This window comes from Sciurus vulgaris (genome assembly GCF_902686455.1).
Source record: "Sciurus vulgaris genome assembly, chromosome: 17".
Lineage (NCBI taxonomy): Eukaryota > Metazoa > Chordata > Mammalia > Rodentia > Sciuridae > Sciurus > Sciurus vulgaris.
The window spans coordinates 69105911-69131705 of NC_136478.1; the positions used below are offsets into that span (position 1 = coordinate 69105911).

The following is a 25795-nucleotide window of genomic DNA, read 5'->3' on the forward strand; positions in this document are numbered from 1 at the left end:
GTGACAACCACCTGCAGTGCAGGGCCATGGAGGGCTAGGCAGAGGGACAGGACCCAGTAAAGGCCCTGAGGCTGGAGCAACCTTGTGCCAGGAAAAGGAAAGAGGCCTGTGTGGGAGCAGAGGACACAGCAGGAGATGAGGGCAGAGGCTCTGGGAAGCAGAACAGGTAGGCCTGAGGTCTCACATTTCTTTTAAAGTTCTCCAAAGAACTTTAAAATTGATTTCCTCACCTGTTTTAAGTAAATATTAAATATTAAAACACACTATAATATCTTCTATATTGTAGATATAGGTAGCAATATTCAGCTAGGCCCCAAGAAGTAAAAGGCCACCCTACCTGTAATGTTGAAGACTACAAGGGGCCTATCTGGCTGTTATATAACAAATGGACAAATCTTAATAAAGTTCCCTCAATATTGGGAGCTGAACTAGAAAATTAATAGAACCTGAGCAGGGGTCATGAGAATCCAGGATGTACATTCAGTTGATTAAACTTCAAGTTCCAACCTGAAACCTGCACCTGGCATTTGAACTGGGGGCAGTGCTGTGGCACAGAACTTTCAAATTGTGGCATCTGATACTACCTCCAGGTAGCAAATGCCAGATCTCAGTTAAATTCCAGAACGCCAAGTTGTTGTCTTAAGGAGAACTGCTTATGAATGGGAAGAAATCCCCACACATTTTATGGTATTGGGGATTGAGCTAGAGGGGTGCTCTACCACTGAGCTACCTTCCCAGTCCTTTTATAAATTTTCAGACAGGGTCTTCCAAAGTTGATGGGGTGCCTTGATCTTGAGACCCTCCTTCCTTAGTCTTGCCCCACACATTTTGGTCACCTGAAGTGACATATTCTGTGATAAGTGTTCACTGTTGTACTGAGTACGAATTCTGGTTTTCTTTGTTATTTCACACTTACCCACACTACACTGTCCTGGGAAAATAGAAGAGTGACCCACAAATGAATGGGTCAAGACCCTGCCTTCTGGCTGAAAAATGGAAGCTATTCTCTAGTCCCAATAATTTTAAAATTCACAAACCTTTTAGACAGTTTTGCAACTCTTATCCTCATCTACATAATTTAAGCACAAATTTTTAATTTGTTGAATTATAAAGACAGAAATCATTATATTTCAATTTCATGCATATCTAGTCAAGTCACCATCTGCAGCCAGGATCCCCGTCTTCATTGCTGCTTCCTCCCTCCCTCTGATCATCTCCATTCTTGCCTTCACTCTCATCCTGCTTACTCTGCTTCCCTCTCCCCTCCTGCTTTCTCCCCTCCTTACTCTATTCCTTCTCTCCACCTGGTCGTCCCCATTCCTGCTACTCCCTTCACCTCTGGTCAGTCTTTCTCCCCAGACTCCTGCTTGTCCCCAGAGTCCATGTATTTCTGCCTCTTTCTTCCCCACCCACTCTCTCCCTCTGCCCTGCCTGCTGCAGGCCCCTGTCCCCATGCTCTGGACACCCACATCCCTAGGCTCCTCCCTGAACTGCTCCCCGCGGGCTCCCCTTGTCACCTGTTATGCCTCTTCCTGTCCCAGCACCACAGCTGCCCTCTGCCAGGCCGGCTGATAGTCTGCCCTCTGCTCCCAGGCTCTGCCTGAGGTCCCTCCCCTGTTCGGTCCCTTTCCCTACGTAGCTGCCCTTCACCTCTCTGGAGACTGAGAGTCTGGATTTCTCCCTTTGCTTTTCTCTCTGCTGCTTTATGGCTTCTTCTTTCACTCTCATGGCCTCTCTGCAACTCCCTCGCCATCCCTGACCTTGCCATCTGTGTAAGGGTCTCTGTTTTCTCCTTTCTCTCATTTGCAGTTCAGTTCATCTCTTTCTCCTGAGCCCTCTGCCCACACATCACAGGGAGGGGATGGCGTGAGATGCCCACCTCCAAAGGAGCACACTGTCCCCTGGGGTGGAATCTGGGGCATGAACATCCTGAATCTGCACAGCGCGGGGTGACTGTGGAGGGAAGACCTGCAGGGCTGACACCTGGCAGAGGAAGACAGGGTCAGGTGAGGTCAAGACCTGGCAAAGAAGACAGGGGTGGGTGTGGACAGGGCCTGGCGAGGAGGGCAGGGTCAGGTGAGGGGAGGGCAGACCCGGCTAGGCGCGAGTTGCGCTGTAGACCCCAGCGGCCAGGATATCTGCAGAGCCACGCGGAGCGGGCCGGGCGTGCAGCGCCGAGGACTCGTGCGCGCTCGGGAGGCGGCGAACGGCGGGGAAGGAGTGGGGCGTCCACGCGGCCCAGCCGGACACCTGGGGGACAGGCGCTGGGCTGTGGGGCTGCAGGCCGACCCCGCTCTCCCGCTGCGATGGGGCTGACTCGGGGTGGAGAGCGCGGTGCGGGGACGCGGAGGTCTGTAGGGACCCGAGTCCCGGCCACGTACTCGGCGGGGACCGTGAGGCGCAGAGAATCTAGAGCGAGGGAACTCACGAGCCGCTGTGACCTTCACTCCGCGATCCGCTTCCGGGTCTGCAGGGAGCCGAGCGCCGCAGCAGGGAGGAAGTGTGGGCGGGACCGGGACGTGATGGGCAGGGCCCAGCCTCGGCAGGGAAACGCGAGTGGGTGGGCGAGTCCAGGAAGGCGTGACCGGGAGGGGGGGGGACCGCGCAAAGGACCGCGTTGATGGGCGGGGCGTGGCGGAAGGGGCGGTCAGTGGGAGGCCGCGGTGGTGGGCGGGTGGGCGTGGCGAGCAGGAGGGGTGGCTGGTGGAAGGCTGTGCCTGAGGCCGCGGTGATGGGCGGGGCATGACGCGGAGGGGTGTGGCCTGTGGAAAGCCGCTGAGGGAACGCGATGGTGGGCGGAGCGAGACGGGCAGGGGCGTGGCGTGCGGGAGGCCGGCCTGGTCTGGGCCAGCCAGAAGAAAGGACCTGGCAGGGCAGGTCCTGTGTGCTCTTTTGTGCCTGGTTCTAAAATCATGGCTTGGGCCTTGGAAACCAGACCTCCCTGGGAGGCTGAGGCAACTCAGGTCTGCGCTCAGATCTCGCTGGGGTAGGCAGGATCAACTGGGAGTGCTCATTGGAGCTACATAATTACCACATTTAAAAATTAATTTAAGCCACTTAATAAAAACCCAGGAAACCGGACTCGGTGTCACATGCCTGTAATTCCGGTGACTCAGGAGACTGAGACAGGAGGATTGCAAGTTCAAGGCCAGCCTCAGCAAATTAGTGAGGCTCTACAGCAACTTAGTGTGATGGGCTGACAGATGTGGCTCCATGAGAATGTCACAGGCCAGACTCTAAGGGAAAAGACTAAACAGACTCCATTTTGCTCTGAGAGTCCATGTTATGTAGGAAACAACTTTCTCCCGTGGGAACACCCCACCTCTGCCCTTCATAAGTTACTTAGCGTGACATGTTTAGCAATACAAAACGACAATTCCTATGTAAAGAAAAATTGCTCTCTTTTGATTCCTATTGCTCCTAAACAATGTACCATGTGAACAGTGATTGTGTGGATGTTAGGAACCATTCCTTAGCTTGTACCTAGGAAAGGGTCATTTAGACCCACTTCTCCCTCTTGATGATCTCATGATGTTAGTTTGTAAATTCAAATCATAATAGACACTTATGATTGATGTGATTTTTTGGTATAAGAACCCCTACCACCCTATAGTCGGGGCTGTTCTCCCAACAGCCATTTTTTGGGGGCATTGTGTGAGACAGTCAGCAGCCGGCTTAATAAAGACTCTCGAATTTGTACTTCTCAGTGGTAATCGTCTGTTCTTAAGTTGCACCCCATAATACTTAGCAAGACCTTGTCTCAAAATTTTAAAAAAGGGCTGAGGAAGTGGCTCAGTGGTAGGAATGCACCTGGGTTCAATCCCCACTACTGAATAATAATAATAATAAAATAAAGGAAACTTAACATCTGCCTAGAACCTCAATTCACTTAATCCTGGAGCACAGGGCAGGTCACACTGTTCTGTTTTTTCAGAATCTCAAGACTGATGTCATCCAGTCAATAGATAATGTTTGGAAAACAAGTCTCTAACAATATTTTACCTTGATCTTATTTGGTCTAAAGAAAAAATGTTGCATAAAAAAGCAACATATAGAGGCATGAAATAAATTCAAATGTTGAAAGTAATGTTTGTTTTCCTGCTTATTTTTCTTTTACTATTTGAAGTAGCATTGAATTTAATGTAGTTAAAAGATGGTAAAATTTCTTTTTTTTTTTTTTTTTTCTCAGTTTTTTTCATTCGTGGTGTTAGGGGATTGAATCCTGGGCCTTTCTACACTGTTTTCAAGAGCTTTCCTGCTAAGCTGTAGCCTCTAGCCTATTTTTTTTTTTTTTTGTACCAGGGGTTCAACTCAGGGGCACTCAAACACTGAGCCATATTCCCAGACCTATTTTGTATTTTATTTAGAGACAGGGTTGCATTGATTTGCTTAGTACCTCACTGAGACTGGCTTTAAACTTGCAATCCTCCTGTCTCAGCCTCCTGAGCTGCTGGGATTACAGGTGTGCACCATCCTGTAGCCTCTTAATCACGTTATTTAGCAGGCTTTCAGCAGAACAGCCTGTTTCCTTTTCCAGTTGACAGGAAGCTGGAACTGGAGGGTATTTTCCAGTGGCACTTGTAAAGGCAGCGATGGCTTTTTGGGTGAAAAGACTGTCAGGAAATTTCCACGGAAACACGCCGGACACGGGAAATCATATGAGGGAGTTTATTAAGCAAACAGAGTGTCTCCCTGCAGGGTAAGAGAGAAAATGAGAGGAAAAGCGAAAGGAAAAGAAAGGGCGTGTGCTAGAGAGAGTGGAAAGCCAGGAGGATAGAGAAAAGTGAGTAGGACAGAAGAATGGAAAAGATGGCGGGGAAGCTACAGTAAAACAGTTGAAACAACATTACCCTATGTAAATTTATGATGTTGAGAACGGGGTGCCATCCGTGCAGCCCTCTTGTAGAAACAAGCTATTTTGTGAACCGCACCCCCAGGAAAAGGGCGTGCAAGCGCTGAGGATGCCGGCCGCCACAGCGGCGCCTTCGAGGGCCAATAAGGGTCAAATGGGATGCGCTGGGCCCCGGGCTTATCAAGGCTGTTCAGAGATATCCTCCTGAGGACTGTGCAGCTGTCCGGAGACCCCATCTCTCAAGGACAGGGGACCTAGCCCTGACCCCTCTCCCTCATCATCACTCCTTCCCTCCTCCCTGCTCCCTCCAGGGCCGTTCAGTTTTGGTGGGACCCAATAAGATTCAAATAAAGTGGAGGGACCAAACCAAAAGAGGACAAGTATTTAGCTGTGTGAATTTTAACCAATAATGTACAGGTCCTTGTGTGTGAATGCTGGAAAAAGCTCTTAAATAGAGCGCTTTCTCGCCCCTCGGGGCCGCTCCCTCTCCCCAGCCATTGTATCGGTCTGAGGGGCTGGTTGCGGTCCAGGCCAGGCTCCAGCTTGCTTTAATAAAACCTCTTCGTGCGATTTGCATTACCGTTCACTTTGACTCTCCGGGGATTAGTCGGAATGGGACCCTAACAATGATTACACAATTGGTATGCCTTGACTCCATGTACAAATACAGAAACAACATGTAAAAAAAAAAAAAAAAAAAAAAAAAAAAGTTTAATTCCGCCGAGCTAACAGGGTACCAATATTGGAGAAGGATACTTGCAAGCTGACTGATGAACCAATAGCTAGCTAGAATGTTCACAGATTGACACGTGGTTGGGCAGCGGGGACAATGACTGAACCTGATGGGCGGGGGAGCAGCTTTATACATTACAAAGACTATATAAGTATTCATTAAAAAAAAAAAAATCTCATCTCAGGAGAGGGATCAGACAATCTGGCATGTACACAAAGTTATGCCTTAATCTTGGTTTTCCCAGGTTACATTCAAGGGTTTGAAACACAGGATGTTGTCGAACTTGAATTGTCATTCTTAACATTGTCACAATACTGTTGTTGTCCGTCTTGCAGCAGGACAGAAAGCTTTATTGATACAGCCAAGATGCAGAAATCTAAGCCTCTTGTCACATCTTGACCCCAATTAAGGGTAAGGACAGGGTTATAAAGCTAAAAATCACAAAAAGAGGGGGCAGAAGAAGCAATCATAATCACAAGCTACATTTCATAAAAGTGGAAAATTACCAGGCTGTATATCAAAAAAAGTGACATTCTCAGAACTTACATTTTCAGAAGGGAGGAAGAGGAGACATGTCTTTATACACTGGTACTATCAAAACAGGAACTTGTGGTTAGGAGTGGGGGCACATGTGGCCACCATTTGGGAGGGGGGCCAACTTCATATAAGGTGGGGTATCTGAACAAAATGGGTTAAGTCTGGTCAGGAGTTTTGAAATCAGCCCATAACAATACCATCAACTTTAAATGAGTTCCCCACAGTTGATTGTACCCAGAGACTCTTGTTGAACTTTTATCTTACAGTGTGGTCATTGGATTTACAAAGTCCCCACATGTAAAAACACAGTAGGCACAACTGCTTTTCAAGGGAGGTGTTACACCACTGGAAGCTTTTGGGAAACTGAGGCAGTGTGAAACCACCCCCCCCGTCAAGCCCCAATTTCTGTGTCAAGTCAGATTTCAGCGTCACTAAGAATAAGAGGTAGTGACCCCAATTAAGGGTAAGGACAGGGTTATAAAGCTAAAACTTTTTAGTGAGTTTATTGGAAGGGATGGAAAGGAGGAAAGGAACACTCTCAAGGGAAAAGAGTGGGTCCCCTCAGAGAGGGAGAGCGTGCCTCTCCTGCCCTCCAGTTTTGTTGGGGAATCCCAGGGAGTTTTCCAGAGAGTCCCTCCCAGGTCCTCCTTTTCACTTTTGACTAACAACAGGATGATGGCAGACTTTCCAGTCTCTGCCTCCATGACCACACTAGGTCACTTTGGCTAATACTGACCGTTCTATTGGAATCTGTTTTAACAGATTTTATGATCAGGGGAATTAAGCTCATCTCCCTGAGCTCTGGGAGCTGGTCTGTGAAAGGGTCACACAGGCATCGCCCCTTCACAGTAACTTGGGTTCCTCTTTTGGAATTATTTCAGTCCTGCATGTCTCCTACAGATCGCAGGTCGTTTGCTGAGGATTGTGACATAGCCTGTCCACTTAAGCCAGGCAGGGCTGCAAATAAATTGCTTTTTGGAAAAGAAAGCATGTGAGTGGTCGGCACAATCGGTCCACTTAATAGAGTTATTTCCTTGACTCATGGCAGTCTGTCCCCCTTCAGCGGGTGGCCCTTTCTATCCTTTAGGCTTCCATCAAGATCCCTTTGCAGGGGCTGCCAACAAAACTAGTGGTGGCTTTAGTTTTCATTCCTCCAGGACATTATATACTTGAAAGGCAATATCAACTAGCTCTGAGGCGGTTTTATCAATTGCTCCCACCGCCCACTGAAGCTTTCTCAAGTCTGGAGCCTGCTATCCAAGGAAGGTCCTATTGATCCCGGGGAGATTTTCAGGGGCCTCTCTGCAGAAACCAGCAGGGCCAAGAGGTAGATGGCTGCATATGTGGGGTCTCTCTCAGCTCCTCCCCACCTTTCCCTAGCTGTCCTGGCCTTGGGTCACAGCCAGGGCCTGGGGTATCTGGGAAGGGCTTGTCCCTGGTGCTGAGGACAAACTGGTGTCACCTCTTTGTCTCTAGTGGGGGTTGGCTCTGCTTTTTGTGGTGCAAAAATAAAAGATATTGTGTCCTTCTACAACTAAAAAATATTTTAAAAAAAGAATATTGGATGATATAATTTAAACAATAACTTCTCTGAACGCAGAAATTCTGTCCCCAAATGGTGTAGAGAAAGCAAACACTTTGCTAATGAATAAATATTATATCAGAAGGTGATGGGCAAAAGAGGCAATCTGCTAAGGGATTGAAAACAGACAAGGAAAATTCACCTTCTGTACAAACTATTCCATACTTGTTTCCACAAACACTGATTAGTCCTTAGTGATAGCATACAGGACTACAAAGTTGGTTTATCCATACCTATTTGGTAATATTGGCAGCCACCCGTTACCTAATAAGCTTACGTAGAGGGACACATTAAAAAAGTGAATAAAAATCCAAACTCACACCTTCAGGTGTAAGTTTTATACCTTGGAGCAGGTGCTCTCTCCAGTTAGATCCTCCAATTCCACAGAAACGCAGGGATACACAAGTTCTCTCCCTTGTTTACACTGCAAAAGGAAATCTCAAATACTTCAGAAAGACATTCCGAGGTCGTCAAGCTGAAAAAGCATTCTGTTGTTGCTTGTTTTGGTGCTGGGTATTGAACCCAAGGGCACTTCAGCACTGTGCTACACTCTCGGTCCTTTTCATTTTTAAGTTTTTATTTTGAAGACAAGGTCTCGCTAAATTGCTCTGGCTCTGGATGTCACAATTGTCCAACCTTGCCTTAAATTTGTGATCTTCCTGCCTCAGCCTCCTGGATGTCTGGGATTACAGGTTTACACCACCATCGGCAAGAGTTTTATTTAGGTTTTAAAAACACATTTCAGGAGAAAGAGAAAACATATTTACAAGTTGCCTGAGGTAAATGTTCTGATAACAGAGGGAAAACAAAATCTCTTCCCTTTTTTATTTATTCATTCATTTATTTTGGTACTGGGGATTGAATCCAGGTGTGCTGTACCACTGAGCTATATTCCCATCCTTTTTTATTTGTTATTCTGAGACAAGATCTTGCTGAATTACCCAGGCTGGCCTTGAATTTATGATCCTTCTGCCCCAACCTCCTCATATCTGGGATTTGGTGCAAGTGCCACCACACCCTGCTTTTCCCTTATTTTCAAAGTAAGAATTAAGTCTCTCCTTTTACGTTCATATTCTTATAATACACATGTAAAATATCCTTTAAACATCTTAATGTTGACCAAAAGAAAATTTTAACTAATTGAAAGATTACATACCGCTCAGTTTATTTCAAAAGATATGAATTGATGATTCATTTCAGTGTGTAATAGGTGTCTTTGTGTTACATCTTTCAGGGTCCATCTATAAAGACAATGCAGGTCTTTGTTTAATTAAATATGTTGTCTAGTCAGGCGTGGTAGCTCACCCACTTAATCCCAGGAACTGGGAGGCCAGGCAGGATAGAATATTTGAAGCCGGACTCAGAAAATCAGCGAGACACCGAGTCATTTAGCCAGACCCTGTCCAAAAAAAAAAAAAAATAAAAATAAAAATAAAATAAAATAAAATGGCCACGGATGCAGCTCAGTGCTAACGCATCCAAGGAGCCAATCCCCAGTGCAAAACAACAACCGAAAAATGGGTTCCAAGCGACCGTCTCCCTCCTGACTCCGCCCACTCGCTCTCGGCCCCGCCCAGGCCTGTTGCTCGCCCCGCCCCTTGGGTCCCGCCGGCCCCGCCCGCCCTTCCTCCCCTCTGCGCGCGCAGCTCGGTCCGCGTCTGAACCGCCCAGCGCGCTTCTTGAGTTCCCTGTTCGGTGTCCCCGTCGCTGCAGGAGAGCCTGGTCTGCCTGTGGCAGCGGTGCCAGATGCGAGTCCCGCCTGGTGTCCGGCCCGGCCGCGTGGAGCCCCCGGCCGCGTGGAGCCCCCGCACGGCGCCGCTCTCTCCCGTCGACCGGCTGCCTCCCCGAGCGCGCGGGTCCCCTAACCCCGCCCTCACCTGGCCCTGTCTTCCTCACCCGGCTCTGCACCTGCCTGACCCTTACCTCCTTGGCCAAGTGTCCGCCCAGCAGGTCTTATAATCACCCTGCGCTCTGGAGGAGGCGACCTGGGCCTCTGTGGTGACTTCCAGGATCCGCATGCCACAGATTCCAGGGGACAATGTGCCCCTTTGGAGGTGAGCATCTCACGCCATCCCTCCCTGTGATGTGTGGGCAGAGGGCTCAGGAGAAAGAGATGGACTGCAAATGAGAGAAAGGAGGAAACAGAGAGAGACCCTTACACAGATGGCAAGGGCGAGGATGGCGAGGGAGTTGCAGAGAGGCCATGAGAGTGAAAGAAGAAGCCATAAAGCAGCAGAGAGAAAAGCAAAGGGAGAAATCCAGACTCTCAGTCTCCAGAGAGGTGAAGGGCAGCTACATAGGGAAAGGGACCGAACAGGGGAGGGACCTCAGGCAGAGCCTGGGAGCAGAGGGCAGACTATCAGCAGGCCTGGCAGAGGGCAGCTGTGGTGCTGGGACAGGAAGAGGCATAACAGGTGACAAGGGGAGCCCAGCGGGGAGCAGTTCAGGGAGGAGCCTAGGGATGTGGGTGTCCAGAGCATGGGGACAGGGGCCTGCAGCAGGCAGGGCAGAGGGAGAGAGTGGGTGGGGAAGAAAGAGGCAGAAATACATGGAGGTTGGGGACAAGCAGGAGCCTGGGGAGAAAGACTGACAAGAGGTGAAGGGAGTAGCAGGAATGGGGAAGAACAAGCCCCCTGTGGTGGTGAATGCCCCAGTGACTGGGAGGCTGAAACAGGAGAATGGCAAGTCTGAGGCCAGCCTCAGCGACTCAGTGAGACCCTCTCTCTCACCAAAAAAAAAAAAAAAAAAAAAAAAGCAAAGCACTAGAGTTATGGCTCAGTGGTTAAGCTTGTTGTTCAATCTCCAGGACTGCCCCCCCACCCCAAATAGTGCATAACAGGTGGAGAGAAGGAATAAGGAATAGGGGGACCAAGGGGGAAAAGTAGGAGTGAAGAGAGAAACAAAATGAGAAGCAGGAGCCCTGCTTCCCTGGAGAGATTACAGAAATCCTCCACTGTGCCTCGCTGTTTCTTTTTCTTCTTCCTAAAACAATTTCAGCATTGCCTAATCAGGTCCCAGCACCCCCACCACCTTTTTACCTTCCAGAACTGGAAAGGTTATTAAGGACAATGCTTGTCCTACTGGCCTGTCCTGGCCACCATTTCAGAATTTTGTTAAAACCAGTACTGTTCACTCAACTGCGATCTCAGCATAATTAGGAGAAGTGTCTGTCCTCAGCAAGCCCATCTGGAATGTGGAGGTGTGGGACTAGGTCAGATGAGCATCACTGACCACTGAATGATTGACAGAATTGGTTATACATCAGTGTGTGGCAGGTCTGGGAGGGTGACCAGATGTAATTAGGATTTTCAAGGGGTCACACTCCTCCAAAAAAACAAAAACAGAAAAATGGAGACAAGGGCAGAGCAAGACAGGCAGCCCGGCATCAGCGGTTTTGCTGTGTTAGGGTTCTCAGTGCGGAATCTAAGGGCCGGTCATGTCACTCCTGAGTGCTCTGCTGTCTTGCCATGTCTCTCAGGGCAACCAGATAATGGACTCATCCATTTGAGGTCACACATAAACACACAAAGCCTTTCTTTTCTTCCACTTTGTCATCTTTAAAACAAAAGTTACTGAATACGTTTCTCACTGGAGTATTGCTTTTCTGTGCTCCCTTTGAGAGCTGAACGCTCAACACTGTCTTTGACTCCTGCCTTCAGTTCTCACTTGACTCCATTCAGTTCAGCTTTCACTTTTACCGTTTCATCTTCAGAGTCACCTGTGACTTCCCCAGTTCACATCCCATCCTCAGCTCTTTCCTGTCAATAGCAAGTGGCACAGTGGATCACTCCCATCTCCCTGTTTTTCTTAGCTTTGAGGGCATCCCACTAACCTTTATAATTGGTGTATCTGTTGTAATTGTCCTACTGTCTCCCTCATTGTGTCTCAGTTTTCTCTTCTGGTGTCTCCGGAACCCTCATCTCTGAATGTAGGAGTTTTTCTCTGTTTAGACCTTGAACCTCTTCTCGGGCCACATCCTGGTCTTCCCATATCATTCATTTCATGGTTTAAAACCTTGCCTTACATGTCTTCATTTTCCCTCCCCACCTGGTTTTCTCCCTGAACTCTAGAATCCTGTCCAGTTGTTTCCTCAACATCTGTGCCAGGCTGTCTGATTGACATCTGTACCTTCATATGTCCAATAGTGACTTTCTGAGTTCCCCCAAACGTTCCCTGTGTAGTCCTCCACAAGAGTGATCCCTTGGGACTTAGGTAAGTATCTCCGTATGTACTTAAACTATATATTTCTTTATTTGTAACAGTTTTAAATTTTAGGGTAAATAAGTAATTGGATGTTTACTTCAACAATTGAGGGAACACATGGTCTCCAGAATTTTTTTTGAGGCCCAGGGAAAAAATATGGGAAGATCTCAGTCTTACCTGCTGTACTTCCTCAGGGCGTCTGCCCTTGTTCCTGCCGTGTCCTCTGCTCACTCACCTTCAGCCACACAGGCCTCTTTTCTTTTCCTGGCATGAGGTTGCTTCAGCCTCAGGGCCTTCCCTAGGTCCTGTCCCTCTGCCTAACCCTCTGTGGCCCTGGGCTGCAGGTGGCCAACTCCTTAGGTCTTTGTTATGACATCACCTGCTCCATGGAAACTCCTGTGACCTCCCCAGTTCCGGTAACTCTCCAGCCTCACCCTGCCCCACCTCTGGTCCATGCAGCCTGCTCTGCCTGTTTCCTTCTGCTCCTTCACTATCACTGTCTGGATTCTGGTGAGAACAAGTCTCCAAGAGATGGACAGAGCCAGAAGGTGGGCAGTGGCTGGGCTTGCCCTGTGTTAGATATTTTCTCTGACTACATTTTCAGCCCAACACAAAACACTTCTGATGCTAGACGTGTGGTTCTCCCACACGAAGCAGTTCCCAGTGGACACCAACTGAATGTCCTGTAACTCACTTCCCCTTTGTAATTGCAGGAGGCTGCAGAGTCAGAGGTTAGTGAGCTGAAAGAAAGTGATGTCAGGAGGAAAGGAGAGACAGAACAGTCAACCAGGTGTGTGACTTGACCTGAGCAAGAGTCATTCCTGACTCCTCTTTCTTCCCTCCTGGACCCCTTCCTCAGGCAGCAGTCTTTAGATGTCAATCTGGAAAGTAGAAAATAAGCTGTTTAACCCTTAATGTCTACACACCCATCCCCAAGACAATCTCTTTATGTGTATGAGAGGACTGTCCCATCTTCATCCATTTTACAGTCCCTTTTATTTTTTTTGGTACCGGGATTGAACCCAAAGGTGATTTACCTCAGCTTCTCATCCTCATCCCTTTTTATCTTTTATCTTGAGACAGGATCTCACCGAATTGCTGAGGCTGTCTTTGAACCTGTGATCCTCCTGCCTCAGCCTTCTGAGTCTCTGGAATCATAGGTGTGCACCACCATACCCAGCTTTCTTTTTCTGAAGTAATCTTGCTAAGAGTTTGTCTTTGTCAATTACGTTGATCTTTCCCCAAAGACAACTCTAGGTTTTGTTGATTTTGCCATAAGTTTTCAGTTTTCTATTTCATTTATCTCTTTTCTAATCTTATAATTTCTTTCCTTCTGCTAATTTTGAATTTAGGTTTTTTTTTTTTTTTTTCAAACTTCTTTGAGGTGTAAAGTTAGGTTGTTGATGTGAAATTTTTCTTTCTTTTTGAAATTACTTTAAAAAATTCACTGGGTATTGCGGGCATAGCTCAACGTTCAAGTGCTTGCCTAGCATGCAAGGTCCTGAGTTTGATTCCCAGAACAAAAAAAAAAAAAAAAATTAGGCATGGTGGCTCATGTCTATAATCCCAGCCACTGGGGAGGCCTAGGCAGGTGGGTCACAAATTCAGGGCCAATAACTTACCAATACTCTGTCTCAAACTAAGAAATGAAAAGGACTGGGGATGTGGCTCAATGCTGAAGGACCCCTGAGTTCAATACCCAACACCAAACAACAACAAAAAAATTACTTTTTAAACTGATCCATAGAAACATAAATATTTTACATATTTACGAAGGACCATATCATCTTTGGATGCATGTACATAAAATCTTCTTTTCAAATGTAAATGTTACCCTTATAAACTTCCTTCTGAGTACTGCTTTCTTTGCATCTTGTTTTGGTATGTGGTATTTTCATTCTCGTTTGTCTCCAGATATTTTCTTTTATTAAATTTATTTATTTATTAAACATTTTAAAAAATTTTAGTTGCAGATGGGCATAATACCTTTAATTTTATTTATTCATTTTTATGTGGTGCTGAGGAGCAAATCCAGCGACTCACGCATTCCAGGTGAGCGAGCGCATCTACCCCTGAACCACAACTGCAGTCCCCTTTTTTAAATTTATAAAGAACAAATGTTTATTTCTCAACAGTTCTTGTCTCCAGATATTTTCTAAATTACGTTGTGATTCTGTTTTTTGAAAAGAAAAACAGTTTTTCCAGACTGATTTAATTCACACACATTTTTTACAGTTTTCCTGCTTTCCTTTTTTATTTGTACTAGTTATCTCTTGTTCAGAAAGAAAATGTGTTTTGTATAATTTCGGTCTTCTTGAATTTATCAAGATTTATTTTGTATCCTATCCTGTACTCTTTTAAAAAGTGTATTTGTTTTTATTTTCACTTTTTCCTGTACTCTTGAGAAGAAGGAAAAACTTCTGTTGTTGGTTGTATTGCTCTGTCTCTTGCATCCAGGTGGACTTGAGTGTTGTTAACATTCTGCAAGTTTTTGGGGGTACTGTGCGCTGAACCAAGGACTTAAACACAAGCACTCTACCACTGAACTATAAACACAAGCACTCTACCACTGAACTAGATCCCCAACGCTTTTGAAATTTTTATTTTGAGGCCATAGGCATCTTAACGAGACCCTGTCTCAAAATAAAAATTAAAAAATAAATAAAAAGGGCTGCTGATATAGCTCAGTGGTAAATTGTTCTTGAGTACGATCCAGAGTCTCCCTACCTCCATAAAAAAAATCTAAAATTTTATTTTGAGCTTAGTGCAGTAACACAGGTTTGTAATCCCAGAGACTTGTCTCCACGACAGGAGGATTGCAAGTTCAAAGCCAGTCTCAGCAATTTAGCAACTTAACAAGGCTCTAAGTATAAGACTCTGTCTCAGAAAAAAAAAAACAACAACAACAAAAAAACTTTTTGACATGGTCTTGTTGAATTGCACAGACTGGCCTCTAAGTTGCAGTCCTCCTCCCTCAGCCTCCTGAGCAGCTGGAATTCCTGGTGTGCACTACATACCTGGTGGTGTGGTGTGTTTTTATTAGTATATTGTTTTATTCATGAGTAAAAGTGGGATACTGAAATCTATAATTGTGCTGCTCTTTATATTTCTCTTCATTTCTGGCAGGATTTGTTTTATATGTTTGGGACCTCAAGTGTAAATTAAATATTCTCCTGGTGAATTGACAGTTTCATCATTACACAGTGACCTTCTGTCTCTGTGACAGTTTGGTCCCTGTCCTAACGTCCACTTTCTGATACTGCACGGCTGCTCCTGCTCTCTTTTAAGTTCCCATTTGCATGGTATGTCATTTTCTGGCCTTGACTTTAACCTGCGACTGTCTTTAGATTAGAGTGACTCTTGTAGGGAACATACAGTTGTATCCTTGTTATCCATTCAGCTGATATATGTCTTTTAAATGTCAGTGTTGAATCTGTTTACATTTAAAGAATTTCTTTTGGGAAGTTTTCACTGTGGCCACTCTGAATTATGCTGGGTTGTCTGTGGCTAAATTCCCTTGCTGCCTTCCTTCTTGTTTCATTTATTGTTTGTAGGGATATAGTTTCATTACTTTCTTAGTTCTCTTTGTATATATTCTATGGATATTTTCCTTTGCCGTTATCATTACCCACAAAACATACTAAAGTTGTAGCAACATGTTTTAAACAAATGACAGGTTAAATTGAGCTCATATATGAAATACACTCTTTTACATCTCCCTTCTTCCCCACTTAATGTTAGTAGTGACACAGATGACCTCTTTTTGTATTGTATATGCCTTAACATAGATTTATAATCATCTTTTATGCTTTTGTTTTTAAGTCAGATATAGTTGGGTACAGTGGTGTGCTCCTGTAGTTGCTGCAACTCGGGAAACTGAGGCAGAGGGTCACAAATTCGAGACCAACCTGGGCAATTTTGTGAAACCATGTCTCAAAAATAAAAAAAAAAAACTAAATAGGCTGGGGATGTTCAGTGGTTAAGTGCCCCAGAGTTCAATCTCAGTATCCCACCCCCAAAAAATTCAGATATAAAAGTGATTATACCCTGACAGTGCTATAGGATTTTATCAATGTTATAATTTATGTTTATCTGGGAGTTTTATATTTTCATGTGGTTTTATTTATTTATTTATTTTTAAATTTATTTTTATTGTAAAAAAATGGGATACATGTTGTTTCTGTTTGTACCTGGAGTAACAGCATACCATTTGTGTAATCATACATTTACATAAAGTAATGAAGTTTGATTCATTCTGTTATTTCTTCCTTCCCCCCACCCTTCCCACCTCTCTTTTCCCTCTATACAGTCCCTTCTTCCTCCATTCTTGCCCCCCTCTCACCCCCATTATGTGTCATCATCCGCTTATCAGTGAGATCATTCGTCTTTTGGACTTTTGAGATTGGCTTTTCTCATTTAACATGATATTCTCCAATTTCATTCATTTGCCTGCAAATGCCATAATTTTATTATTCTTTATAGCTGAGTAATATTCCATTGTATATATATACCACAGTTTCTTTATCCATTCATCAACTGAAGGGCATCTAGGTTGGTTCCACAGTCGCTATTGTGAATTGAGCAGCTATGAACATTGATGTGGCTGTATCTCTGTAGTATGCTGATTTTAAGTCCTTTGGGTATAGACTGAGGAGTGGGATAGCTGGGTCAAATGGTAGGTCCATTCCAAGTTTTCTAAGGAATCTCCACACTGCTTTCCAGAGTGGCTGCACTAATTTGCAGCCCTACCAGCAATGTATGAGTGTACCTTTCTCCCCACATCCTCACAAACACCTGTTGTTGCTCGTATTCTTGATCATCGCCATTCTAATTGGGGTGATCATGTGGTTTTATATTGCTGTTTATCATTATTTTTCTTCAATTTACAGGACTTCCTACAACATTTCTTCTTCTGGCACTGGGAACTGAACCCAGGGACACTTTACCACTGAGCCACATCCCAGTTCCTTTTATTTTTTTGTTTTGAGACAAAGTCTCTTAGGGCCTCTCTAAGTTGCTGAGGCTGGCTTTCAACTTGAATCCTCCCTCCTCGGCCTCCTGAGTTGCTGGGATTGTAGGACTGTACTACCATGCCTGGTGCCTCTCTCTCACTCTCCCTTTTTTTTTTTTTTGGAGGTACTGGGTACTGAATCTGGAGCTCTGCATACTAGGCAAGCACTCTACCACGGACCCACAGCCCCAGCCCACCACTTCTCTTGATGTAGTCAGGATTCTTTGTCTCTACCTTTGCACAGTTTATGATCCGTTTTCATGTACATCTCTTAATTTTGTCTTAGTTGGATCTTTTAAAACTTTGTTGATTTGTATGTCCATTTAGTTCCTCAGATTTGGGGAGTGCACATAATGTCACATGTTTTTGTGTCTAGTAGGTCCCTTATGTTCTCTTGATTTTTCTTTATTGGTTTTTTTTCTATTTCTCTCTCCATTTTTGTTGAGTTTAAATGTCCTTTGAATGGCCAACTGGGACCTGAAGCTCACTGTTGCTGCCAGCCTTGAGAGAAGATATCATATGGCATATCATTTATCATCATCCTAGGAAAAGAGCAAAATTCAGAATTCCAAACACAGTTCCTATATATTAAACCCGTGGCTTTTATAAAAGACACATCGTCTTTCAATTGTAAGTTTTGTGATCTCTTAACTGCTGAAATTGAATTAAGCATTTTCCATTATCTTAAATTTTTCCTTCTTGCATTTGCTCAGAAAACTCTCTTAGGTTGCACCCTGACTCTGCGTTCATAAGGAAAGCTCAATTCATGGAAATCGAAACAGATTGTTATAACAGGAGCATCGTGAATGGTGGAACCACCACATCTTCGGAGCAAAGTGGGTATGAGGAGGAGAGATGATAGGCCAAGTTTCACTGAAATCCATTCATGAAACTTTCTCAGAAAAGCAACTTCAATCAGCCCTATTCAACCTGCATGTTAGAGTCTTGCAACAGCAATACAGAAGGGGTTTGCCTAGAAAATCTAGATGTAGAATGCTCAAATGTTGGGGGCAGAGTGGGAATGATGAAAAGAGAAAATACCCAGAGTTCCACTTAGTGTTATTTAACTCACTATGCTATCACTTAGTGAGTTAAATAACAGTCAGAATGCTACCATATCCTGTGCATGCTTGTGTGCATGATACACAGTGACCGCCTATATAGTTCCATGTCATTAGACTTGAACTTGTTTGAGGTCTCTTGATTGTTTATTTTTTGTTTCAGGTTTCTTGAGGAACTCTTGACCCTGGGGTGTGTTATTTAACTCTTTGGTTCTTTAGGCCCAAATTCTTTGCAGTGCTGGGGATAGAGCCCAGAGCCTTATGCATGCTGACAGGGCAGGAGCTCTACCACTGAGCCACATCCCCAGCACACCTATGTTCAGTTTTACAGCCTGCCCTTCTGGGCTCACATACTTCTCAGCTGTGTCTTAGCTACTGGACCTGAGGTGAGTTTGTGTCTGTGACAGAGTAGTCCCATGGTGAGGTGGGGGCATCTCTTTCCCTCACGACTGTTACATTGTTATGTGAATCAGCACACGTAAAAGTATTTAGAGTAATTCCTGTATGGGAAAGTGTTCAGAAGTTTTAGTCATTGTCATCATTATGGTTTTCGGATTCTAACCTTTCTCTTTAAAACCTCTATGGACTGTGTCATCGTCACGGGAAAGCAGGGAGCTGAAACTCCAAGCCTTGGTTCTTGTGTTCTGACAAAAGAAGATTTAAAGTCAGACACCAAAAGTCATAGAAGAGAACTTTATTAGAAGTGAAAGTGAGGTGAAAATAATGTCAAAGAAAAGTGAGGCTTAAGCAAAAAGCACTCTTGAGGAAGAGAGTGGGCCATCTCCAAGCAGAGAATGACAAAGGAGACAATGCTGTCCTCAATTTTGTTACTGTTCGATCTTTACCGAAACTGGGACCACCCTCTGTACTCTTTGCCAGTCAGGTGTTCAACTCCTCCATCATGTTGGGCAGTGGAGTTTTGCACTTCAGTTAGTCCTCTCTGGAACTGTCATGGTGGGCATCCTATTTAAGGGGGGGGGCTTCATCTATAAGTCAGTCCCATGATAATGTGGGCATTGGGGTCAATTGCTGGTCAGAAGTTACCTTAGTGTGTCTGCATTACCAAAGATTTCTTTCTTCCCAGACAATTGGAGACTGTGTGTGTGTGTGTGTGTGTGTGTGTGTGTGTGAGAGAGAGAGAGAGAGAGAGAGAGAGAGAGAGAGAGAGAGAGAGAGTGAAAGTCAAGAGTTAGTCTCATTAATCCTTTTCTCTTGACATATTTCACAATTAGCTCCTTTTGCTTTTGTTTGCTTTCTACAAATTAACTACCACCCTTTGCTTTCTCATCTACTTTGGAAGTAGTGTAAAGAAGGACCCTAAAGTAATTTAAAGAACACCTGTGACTTGCCTGCATTTTCCTGCTCACTGTTAGCTACTACCTAACATCATCTCTGAGGATGCCATATATGCCGTGCTCATCTAGATACTGACCATCACCTGATGTGTAGAACGTGATACCTAATCGCATACAGATAACTGTGTATGGATTTATATGTGTATATTCCTTATATTATCCCCAGAAATGAGAAATCCATACTGACCTAGAGAGTATCATAGCCTTCTATGGAAAAGCATAATGAAATATGATCAGAGACATGTAATTAAACATTCCTGTCCATGAAACTGTGAGAGCATTCACTTACACTGAATTGATCCTTATACCTCTCTCCTGCTGTTATTTTGTTTGCAAATGGTTCTCTTTATCTGCCTGAGGTTAAATGTGTTTTCATTTCAGGGTCTGCTGACATTCAGGGATGTGACCATAGAATTTTTTAAGGAGGAGTGGCTTTGTACAGGGAGGTGATGCTAGATACCTACAGAAACATGGTCTCACTGGGTGAGCATGACTTCCCCCTGAGGTCGGGGTCTGCCCTGGGAATCTTTGTGTTTTCCCTGTGTGCCTTTCAGGAGGCCCTGTGCAGCTTGACTGAGACTGAAACGCTGTTTCCTCTGCAGTGAGAAGCTTCGCAGTGTGACCTCTGACTTTCAGCCATCCCCTTTCTTCAGGTGATCCTGCACCATCACGGGTGGTTCCAGAGCTGAAGTGTATGTAGAGCCTTTCAGAAGACTTTAAAATATCCACTGCTCTTGTCGTTTACCTCTGAGCTTGTGTTCAAGTAGTTCTTGGAAGAGAGCAAGATGTCTTCATTCTACACTCTTCCTCAAAATTTCAGTAGGAGGTAATCAGTGGATTTTTCTTGCTCCCTCCCTCTGCAATGTCCTGTTCCCTGACTTGAGCATGGCTACTTCTGGAAATCCACTGCACATCGTGTCCCTTTCTTTAAAAATCAAGAATCTTCCTGATATGAGTATTATCTCCATGTTGGAGCCCAGGACTATGGAGATTGGGGTGAAAATATCAGGAAGACCCCCACCCAGGTAGTGATGTGTCAAAGGTGAGAGCACAGGTAAGATCTTAGGTGGCAGAGGAACCTGTTCTGCTCAGTAATGTGCAAGAGACTCACAGGCGGAGAGGGCAGTGGGAAAACAAAGCCTCATTTCCCATCCACCTGAAAGCAAGTTTTCTTTCTGCCACTGGTCAAATGTTCTTCAGATGGCAGTGTTTATCTTTCCCAGCAGTGCTGCAGCTCAGAGAGGACAGAGTTTCTGTCTTGATGGAAAGCTGCTGCTCAGTTCTCCGCCCATAGACATCAGAGCTGAGGCCTCTACGCTCTCGCATCTGAACCTACCTGTTCACCTGGTTTCCAGTGCTCGAAAGATCTCTTCCATGGCTGGGAAACCTTGGCTGTTCTTCCTTTGCATCTGAGGCCCTAGAAACTGCCGAGCTGTCTCAACTCTGCCTGTTGTGGTCCCTCAGCTGTTTTTCCTTTCTGCTTTCAATGTGCTTCTCAACTGGTAGAACATGCATAGGATATAGATTCATACTGGGAAATTAGGGAAGAAGGAGAATATGAGATTTCAAGCAAATTCAAAGCCTAGCAAGATAGACTCCATGAAAACTTGATTTGAGAACATGTCTTTCTGGCTCTGTGCTCTGCCATCCAGGCCCACTGGGCTGCCAGTCCAGCTATGTAGACGCAACAGGCGAGGGTCCCTATGCCCACTGTTCTTCTCGCAGGTAAATTTAAAAGAAAACACCAACGGTGTCTGACCAAATGTTTGATAAGACTAGGGTGAATGTGAGCACTGGACTTGATCACTGTCCCATAAAAAGGCAAAAATAGGGGTAGGATACTACCAGCAGAAACCCTGTGAGCAGAGATCAGAAAACAGGCAAAATGAAGGAAACTATCATATTTCTTCTGCCCCACAGAACTGGACTATGGAACTGTTTGCCTGAAAATGGAACTGTTTTTAAGACAAGGGAAAAAGGACTCTTTCCCAAGTGTGGGAATGTGGGATAAGGTGGAGCCTTAAAGAGCATGACCTAGTGAGAGGAACTTAGGTGATTGGGAGAGCTGCCCTCAGAAGGAGTTACAGTAGGATACCTCTGGTTGGGTCCTGAGCTTTTAGAGAGAGCGAGTCATAACAAGAACAACTTCATCCCTGAATTGCTCTCGGTCCTCTTTGGCAAGGTAAACTCTCCCTCTTTTATGAGCTCCTATATGCTCTTCCTGCCGTCTGCCATGAGGTCCTCACTAGAGCAGAGCTGATGCCAGCACCATACCATTGAATCTCCAGAACTATGAGCTAAATTAACCTCTTTTTAAATAGAGTTATCCTTTAATTAAATCATCAGGGCTGCCACTCCCAGAGTTCAGGGGCCCACAGGTCAGGGCTACCTCTGCCTTGATTTCAGAACTTGGGACCAATTCCCAGTAAAGTCATATGATTGAACTCTGGGGGCAAACATCATCTCAACCAAGAACTATGGATGGATGGAGCCATGGTGCAGAACCCCAACCTGGGCAGTTCCCGTGCAGAGAACTTCCACAGGACTGGGACCTGAAAACTGCTTTTGGGAACATTCTGCCAAACCATGGGTTGATATTACTGTCCCAGTGAACCTGGACACAGAGCACTAAGGGATAGATGATTCTTCTTGAGCCTGCTTGTATAATGAAATTTTCTCTATTAGGTTCTAGACTTATTTGGGACTTGTTGCTCCTAATTCATTTCTTGTGTCTCCATTTCAGAATGGGAATGTCTGTCCTGTGCCAGTCTCATGGTTGTGTAGTCATGTGCCACATACAGCATTTCAGTTAATACAAACTGCATATAGAGTAGTGTATATCATCCCCTGGACATGTGGTAAGCTGGAATATGTAGGCTGGTACAGGTCCCTTCTGTGGTGTGTGCATGGTGATGAAATGTATTTCTTACAGTGTATTCCATCATTAAGTGACACATGACTCTGTTTTGGAGACATAAGACTTATTTTGAATTTCACAACTGGAGAGCTTTTTTCCTCAGGATAAATTATACATGATTGTCACTCATACCTGAATTAGATGAGCCTTTGAACTTTAGACTTTTCAGTGCTGGAAAAAGCTGACTTTTAGAGACTGTTGGGATGGAATGAATACTTAGGCATGTGAGAATGACATGAACTTTGGGAAACAAAGGGCAGAATATATAGTAAGTAATAAGAAACCTGTGTTTCTTTGTATCTTGTAGATATCTTTCTTACACATGTGTTCCAGGAATTACCACCTAAAGAAAAGGATAGCAAGACAAGATGGCGGCGGCGGCTGCACAGGGTGGGAGAAGTGGTGGTGGAGGCAGTAGTGGGGCTGGCGGTGGCCCCAGCTGCAGGACAGGCAGCGGTTTGTTAGATAGGTGGAAAATTGATGATAAGCCTGTAAAAACTGACAAATGGGATGGATCAGCTGAAAAACTCTTTGGATGATTCTGCCAAAAAGGTACTTCTGGAAAAGTACAAGTATGTGGAGAATTTTGGGCTAATTGATGGTCACCTCACCATCTGTACCATCTCCTGTTTCTTTGCCGTAGTGGCTTTGATTTGGGATTATATGCACCCCTTTCTGGAGTCCAAGCCCATTTTGGCTCTTTGTGTTATATCCTATTTTGTGATGATGGAGATTCTGACAATTTATACTTCCTATAAGGAGAAGAGCATCTTTCTTGTGGCCCACAGGAAGGATCCTACTGGGATGGATCCCAACGATATTTGGCAACTGTCCTCCAGTCTCAAAAGGTTTGATGACAAATATACCCTGAAGCTGACCTTCATCAGTGGGAGAACAAAGCACCAATGGGAAGCCGAATTCACCAAGTCCATTGCCAAGTTTTTTGACCACAGCGGGACACTGGTCATGGATGCATATAAGCCTGAAATATCCAGGCTCCATGACAGTCTTGCCACAGAAAGAAAAATAAAATAGCCAATTCTAAAAGCAGCCCTCTTTCTGCTGGATGATCCTGAATTACTGGATGGGTGGGGGAAGAAACAGAACTTAAAATGGGTAAAGTAAGAAATGTTTAAAATGTACCCTTTTTGTCCTGAAATTTTAGTCCCTTATGGAAATACAGGATTTTCTAGTACAGATATGAGAAGCTGTAGCTCTTATGTCTAGCTGTAGCTTCCTTGGTCTGATGATTATGTTGTTTTGATTTTCTTTGGAAAAGCATTCTTGCTAAAAGCTGTACAAGACTTTTTTCTTTTGTACTTAGTAGTACTTCTATAGTATAGCTTTGTGCCATGCAGCATTTGAAGACTCAGTTTTAATGCCCTTTATTAACTGCCATTTTCTAAAATTTTTTTCAATAAAAGGAAAGAAGATGCAAAAAAAAGAGAGAAGGATAGCACAGGAGAAATATCTCAAAGAGTAATGGCAGAAAGACAAATTCATAACATCCAAGATTTTTACTTGAGGAAAAAGTTGGAAAATATTCAGGATGTTTTGTTGGGGGAGAAATGATGAAAGAAATGACAAAGGAGTACCTATAACTCAGAGAAAATGAGTTCACTGGTAAAAGAGAACAACATGATATAAACAATGAAGAAAATAAGCCTGTTGAAAATCATATTGAATTAAGCTCTCAGTCACATCTAAATGAACTGCAGAAATATCAGACTGAAAGGAAAATTTATGAATGTAATCAAGTTGAAAATCTGTCAATAGTGGTTCATCAGTTTCACCACTTCCAGCAAGTCTTTCTAGTGTCGACACCCACATTTCCAATATACATGAGCATGATCCTATGCATCCATTAGTCACATGAGACTAGAAAGCACACAGAAAAGTGTTATAGATGTAATGAATGTGGCAGGTCTTTACTGTTCCAACCACACTAGCCATCTGACAACTCATACCAGAGAGAAACCATATAAATGTGATATATATTGGAAGTTCTTCAGTCAAAGCTCAAATTTAGTGTGTCATCATAGAATTCATAAGGGAGAAACCTTACAAGTGTGATGAGTGTGTCAGAGCCTTTAGACTACAGCCCATCCTAAACGTCCATCAGGTTGTCCATACTGGAGAGAAATCTTACAAATGCAGTGAATGTGGCAAGGCTTTTATTCGAAGTTCAAAACTTTTAAAACACCACAAAATTCATACTGGAGAGAGACCATACAAAGTAGTGAATGTTAAAACATTTCTCCAAAATGCACGTCAGGTGGAACATCAAATAACTCACTTTGGAGACAAACTCTTTAAATGTCCAGAATGTGGCAAAGCCTTTAGTGCGTGTTCAAGCCTGACTTCCCATCAGACAACCCATTCTGGAGGAAAAACCTCGTAAATGTAGTCAGTGTGGAAAGGCTTTTGTCAAGCAGCAAGATGAGCATGTTCATTCTGCAGAGAAGCCACACAAGTGTATGGAATGTGGCAAGTCTTTCAGGCAATGGTGTGAAATCACTGTTCACCAACGAATTCATACTGGTGAGAAAACTTACAAATGTGTGGAGTGTGTCAAAGTCTTTACCCAAGGTGCCCACCTCAGTAAACATAGGATGATTCATACCAGAAAGGAACCATATAAATATGACCAATGTGTTCATGACTTCAATAAAAATTCATATATTTTGAATCATCATAGAACCCATACTGGAGAGAAACCTTACAAATGTAAGGACTGTGGCAAGACCTTTATCAAGTGGTTCACATTGGGGAGAACCTTACAAGTGTGCAGAATGTACATTTTGGTCTCATAAACAAGGCTCCGAATGCCAGTTTCACCCAATAATCCATGCTTACGCAATGAATATAGCAAAGTTTTAAAACTGGTCTCAATACTCACTCATTAGACATAAAAATATACATCTTAGAGAGAAATCACAAGATCAAAAAGTTGTAGGCTGTCACTTTCTACTGGGGATAAACCTTACACATACAATGAGTGGCAAAACCTCTAACATGAGTTCAAGTATTACATGATAGCAGCAAATGCATATTGAAGAAAAACCACGTAAGTGTAACATGGCATAGGCTTTATTTAGGTCTCACAGTGTACTAAACATCGGAGTGTACATCTTTTAGAAAGACCACTCAGAAGTAACATGCACATAAAAGCAATTACTGAATTAACTGGAGCATCAGAAGATTTGTACTACAAAACAAAACTACCTCACAAGTGTAATGAAGGTGGCAAACTTTTATCAAATAGTCATCCATGCCTTTGGGGTCAGGAGAGAATTCATACAGGTCAGAATCCATAAAAATGTACTCAATAAGGAAAGACCCAAGCATTAGTGTATCCTCAGGATTCATCAAAGGATTTATACTGACAAGAAACCTTAAAATAATACGGGTGTGGTAAAAATTTAAACCAATTCTCACAAGAGACTACTTATAGAATACATATTAGGAACAACTAATGTGAATCATTCATATCCTTGTTCTCTGGAAGAATAAAGATGCCAAGCGTGAGTATTAGGACGGGTGG

At 44.2% G+C, this 25795-nt stretch overlaps 1 protein-coding gene and 1 pseudogene across 12 annotated transcripts in view; one reads left to right on the plus strand and one right to left on the minus strand.

Annotated features, from left to right (window-relative positions):
* The window catches only part of LOC306648229 (uncharacterized protein), a 57685-nt gene extending 55221 nt beyond the window's left edge, over positions 1-2464 (minus strand). For 8 of the 11 annotated variants that reach the window (XR_013760334.1, XR_013760335.1, XM_079118151.1 and 5 more), the window contains exon 1: positions 1880-1934. The gene's annotated coding sequence lies outside the window, so the exon portion shown is untranslated. The other 3 variants (XM_079118153.1, XM_079118152.1, XM_079118154.1) reach the window with 3 other exon arrangements.
* A 10032-nt stretch (positions 2465-12496) lies between these two features.
* Positions 12497-23624, plus strand: LOC306648275 (signal peptidase complex subunit 2-like; annotated as a pseudogene). The gene is made up of 5 exons (XR_013766952.1): positions 12497-12697; positions 17044-18365; positions 19716-19817; positions 19937-20388; positions 22559-23624. The product of XR_013766952.1 is annotated as a signal peptidase complex subunit 2-like (transcript).
* Positions 23625-25795: the final 2171 nt, after the last annotated feature.